The sequence below is a fragment of the Anomaloglossus baeobatrachus genome, chromosome 7 (assembly GCF_048569485.1).
Source record: "Anomaloglossus baeobatrachus isolate aAnoBae1 chromosome 7, aAnoBae1.hap1, whole genome shotgun sequence".
NCBI lineage: Eukaryota > Metazoa > Chordata > Amphibia > Anura > Aromobatidae > Anomaloglossus > Anomaloglossus baeobatrachus.
Window position 1 is genome coordinate 307,193,103 of NC_134359.1, and position 5,274 is coordinate 307,198,376.

A 5,274-nucleotide genomic window follows, 5' to 3' on the forward strand; every position below is an offset into this window, starting at 1 on the left:
TTTCCTGCGCTTTGCCGGCAGCTCCTGCTCTGTCTATGGCAGGAGCTGCAGGCAGAGCGCATGGAATCGGCGCTCACTACGGACATTTCTGCAGCGATCTAAAGCGCACATGTGCTCTTCAGATCGCTGCAGAAATTTCTGCAGGGCTAGTACGCAACGTGCGCACATAGCCTAAGATATGCACATTTCCTATATGTGGATGTCTTTGGGTGCTGTGCTACCAGCTACCACTAGATGTCACTGGTCATGGGCTTCCTAAGTGAAAAAGGAATGCTTAGGTTTGAGGTACAGTGGCGGAGCTAAGAGGGTTCCGGAGAAGCCCCCAGTGAGAGGAAAATAAGTTGTGAGTTTCCTGGTTTTAGTTAGTGAAGTACTAGGGAAGTGAAAAAGAGATGTAGCAGAGTGGAGAGTGTGGAGAGAGCAGAAGAGCGTGCAGGAGGACGTCAAGGTGACCGGGATGGACTACAGTCCTACAGCTTCAGTGAAGAGAATAGAGGGATCGGAGAGTGCCCCCTGCCAAGCAGGCCACTGTTCATAGTACGGACAGTGGCGAAGTGTTGTGGGGTGTGACAGGATCACTAGGAACAGGGGAGCCTACACTGGCCCTCAGGGAGAGATCCACCAAGGCCACGGTTCCCTTAGCCATGCCGGAGATGGAGGTCCCACAGGTAGAGGAGGACGAACCCATGAAGGTTGGGGTGCTCTCCGCTCCCAGACAGTCGGTATGGGTCCGACATGGCACGAAGACCTGTATTTATTGCAGACGTGAGGGTCATTTTATTGGTGCATGCCTATCTCATCCCAGACAAAGTTTCCCTCCAAAGGAGCTGCACTGCCCGGGTCGCTTTGAGTGGGGCAATCAGGGTTTTATGGTTGCCTCTTAATTTCCCTTTGTGCCGACCACACCACCTGCTACACGTGGGAGGGATACCCATTTCTCTCCTCAGGCTTGGTCTGAATGCTCGGACGATGAGCAGTTTTTTCTGCATCCTTCAGGACGCATTGTTCCTACCAAAAAACAGCTCACGGTGGGCCTTTTTTGTGAAAGGGGTCCAGGAGTGGGTATCTCCGCTATCCATCCTATCTGGGGGTATTACCTATTGCAGGTCTTGGCGTTCCGCCTGGAGAGGTGGGAAGAAGGAGGTTGCTGCGGTGTCTGGGTGCATGTGTGGATATCTTGAGTTGCATGAATGTGATCATGCTTATAATAAACTTGCAGGTCAGGTCGGGGGCCCGGACCTCCCTACCTTCAAGGGTACCTCCAGTGTGAGGGTGAGCTTAGGGACCCCAGTACTAGGGTCTCCATAGGTTAGCCTATCTTCCCTGGTCATCCGTTACACCCGATTGACACAGAATGAGGCTAGAATGAGGCCAGAACAAAGCCAGAATGAGGACAGCACAGGGCCAGTAAGAGGCCAGAATGATTGAGGTCAGAACAAGGCCAGGATGAGGTCAGAATGAGGCCAGAAGGAGGCTCCCATAGACTTTTATTGAGGTGTGACCACCTATCACTTCTTGAAACATTGGAGCAGCCGGCAGGTCCTGAAGACTGTCTGGAGTGACAGTGATAGAAGGTGAATCCACTGGCATGTGAACAGGAGACAGGAACAAGGGACATAGATTTATAGTACCACTACAACTATGGCATGGCGCTTTAACGATGGTTGCCTTTTTCTTTGTAGATTACGTTATGTACTTTATGTTATGCACTTTATATTATGCACTTTATATTATATACTTTATTTTATGCCCTTTATATTATGCACTTTGTGTTATGCACTTTATATTATGCACTTTATTTTATGCACTTTATGTTATGCACTTTATATTATGCACTTTATGTTATGCACTTTATATTATGCACTTTATTTTATGTCCTTTATATTATGCACTTTATTATGTAATTTATTTTATGTCCTTTATATTATGCACTTTATATTATGTACTTTATGTTATGTACTTTTTAATTATGCACTTTATGTTATGCACTTTGTTATGTACTTTGTGTTATGCACTTTATTTTATGCACTTTATTTTATGTACTTTATGTTATGCACTTTATGTTATGCACTTTATGTTATGCACTTTATATTATGCACTTTGTGTTATGCACTTTATGTTATGCCCTTTATATTATGCACTTTGTGTTATGTACTTTATGTTATGCACTTTGTGTTATGCACTTTGTGTTTTGCACTTTATGTTATGCACTTTGTGTTATGCACTTTGTGTTATGCACTTTATGTTATGTACTTTATGTTATGCACTTTGTGTTATGCACTTTGTGTTATGCACTTTATGTTATGCACTTTATATTATGCACTTTGTGTTATGCACTTTATGTTATGCACTTTATATTATGCACTTTGTGTTATTTACTTTATGTTATGTACTTTATATCATGTACTTTATGTTATGTACTTTATGTTATGCACTTTATGTTATTAACTTTATATTATGCACTTTGTGTTATGCACTTTGTTATGCACTTTATATTATGCACTTTGTGTTATGTACTTTATGTTATGCACTTTATGTTATGCCCTTTATATTATGCACTTTGTGTTATGCACTTTGTGTTTTGCACTTTATGTTATGCACTTTGTGTTATGCACTTTATGTTATGCACTTTATATTATGCACTTTGTGTTATGCACTTTATATTATGCACTTTATGTTATGCACTTTATGTTATGCACTTTGTTATGCACTTTATGTTATGCACTTTGTGTTATGCACTTTGTGTTATGTACTTTATGTTATGCACTTTGTGTTATGCACTTTGTGTTATGCACTTTGTGTTATGCACTTTGTGTTATGCACTTTGTGTTATGCACTTTATATTATGTAATTTATGTTATGCACTTTATGTTATGCACTTTATGTTATGCACTTAATATCATGTACTTTATATTATGTAATTTATGTTATGCACTTTAAGTTATGTACTTTATGTTATGCACTTTATGTTATGTACTTTATGTTCTGCACTTTATGTTATGTACTTTATGTTATGCACTTTATGTTATGCACTTTATGTTATGCACTTTATGTTATGTACTTTATGTTCTGCACTTTATATCATGTACTTTGTTATGAACTTTATGTTATGAACTTTATATTATGCACTTTGTGTTATGCACTTTATGTTATGCACTTTATGTTATGCACTTTATATTATGCACTTTATATTATGCACTTTATGTTATGTACTTATGTTACACATTTTGCCTTAAGGTGGCTTTACACACTGCAACATCGCAAACGACATCGCTGTAACGTCACCGGTTTTGTGACGTAATAGCGACCTCCCCAGCAACATTGCAGTGTGTGAAACACATCAGCGACCTGGCCCCTGCTGTGAAGTTGCTGATCGCTACAAATCGTTCAGGACCATTCTTTGGTCCTTTGTTTCCCGCTGTGCAGCAAAGTCTCAGTGTGTAAAGGGGACTTTACAGCGACTTCGTTAGCGACTTCCCTTTCAAAAAGCTGCTTTACAACGTCCCCAATGACTAGCTAGGTCGTTCTGCAGGTCCGGATCGCTGTTGCGTCGTTGGCCAGGTCTGCCTGTTTGACAGCTCACCAGAGACTTTGTAGCGATCCCGGCCAGGTTGGGATCACTGGTGGGATCGCTAGAAAGTCTCAGTGTGTAAAGGTGCCTTTATACACTTTATGTTATACACTTCACGTTAGGCACTTTATGTTATGCACTTTATGTTACACACTTTATGTTATGCCCTTGGCTTGTTACACCCCGTTATCCCATGTTGTACGGTATATCAGTAATATTTGCTGACATTGATGCGGTGATCCAGCATCTTCACATCTTTCTATTCTTGTTATCAGGAGGTTATTATGGAGCGTTGATCTCCTGCCGGAGGATTCTCGGAGGAGCCTCTTGTTTTCCTCCTTCTTTGTGTCTTCTGAGACGTTCATTATTCGGTTACACAGTGACATCTCTCACGTAAGACGTTGTTTTCTCTTATAACAAGTCCCAGTCCGGCTCTTCTAAGAATAATTGAATCAATTACTGGAGATTTTTGTTAATTGCAGCGTCTCTTGTGTCCCAGCCCCCGCAGCTCCTCTTTATCCGTCTAGTAACTCCTAGATTTCAGATATAATGATAAGACATGGACTGAATGATAAATCCAGGAATAACCTGTAAGATAATAAGTGGGTCGTGAGAGGCGGCAGCGTCCCCCGGGGCACCATACACACAGTATGAGACCTCAGCACATAGTGACTCTTCTTGTGGGGGACACTTGGGGTCTTCAGATCTTCCCTATGTATGGCGGTCTGTGACTGACGTGAAGACACTTCTTTGCCACCATCACTATCATTACAGAATTATACATATCATGGGGGTTTAATATTTTCATTTCATTTCCAAAAATTATTACATCATATCCAGGCAGCCATAATGCCCTATTGTGCAGATGTTCAGGGGTCTCTCTGCTCCCACCACAGGACTAATCTCCAGATCGTGAAGATTTCTCACCACTTATTCCTGACATGGCGGCATTCTAGGTGACAGCTCATTGTTAAACTTGGACGTTCATTGGGAATCACTGTCCCATGACAAATAAATAATAGGTACAGGTCCCAGAAAGCCATATACAGGTGCAAGTAATGATCTATAAGGATAGGTCCTGGTGAGGAGACTATAGAGCCATATACAAGTCCTGGTGAGGAGACTATAGAGCCATATACAGGTCCTGGTGAGGAGACTACAGAGCCATATACAGGCCCTGGTGAGGAGACTACAGAGCCATATACAGGTCCTGGTGAGGAGACCATAGAGCCATATACAGGTCCTGGTGAGGAGACTATAGAGCCATATACAGGTCCTGGTGAGGAGACTACAGGCCATATACAGGTCCTGGTGAGGAGACTATAGAGCCATATACAGGTCCTGGTGAGGAGCCCATAGAGCCATATACAGGTCCTGGTGAGGAGACTACAGAGCCATATACAGGTCCTGATGAGTAGACTAGATAGCCATATACAGGCCCTGGTGAGGAGACTACCAAGCCATATACAGGTCTTAGTGAGGAGACTACAAAGCCATATACAGGTCCTGGTGAGGAGACTACAGAGCCATATACAGGTCCTGGTGAGGAGACTATAGAGCCATATACAAGTCCTGGTGAGGAGACTATAGAGCCATATACAGGTCCTGGTGAGGAGACTACAGAGCCATATACAGGTCCTGGTGAGAAGACTACAGAGCCATATACAGGTCCTGGTGAGGAGACCATAGAGCCATATACAGGT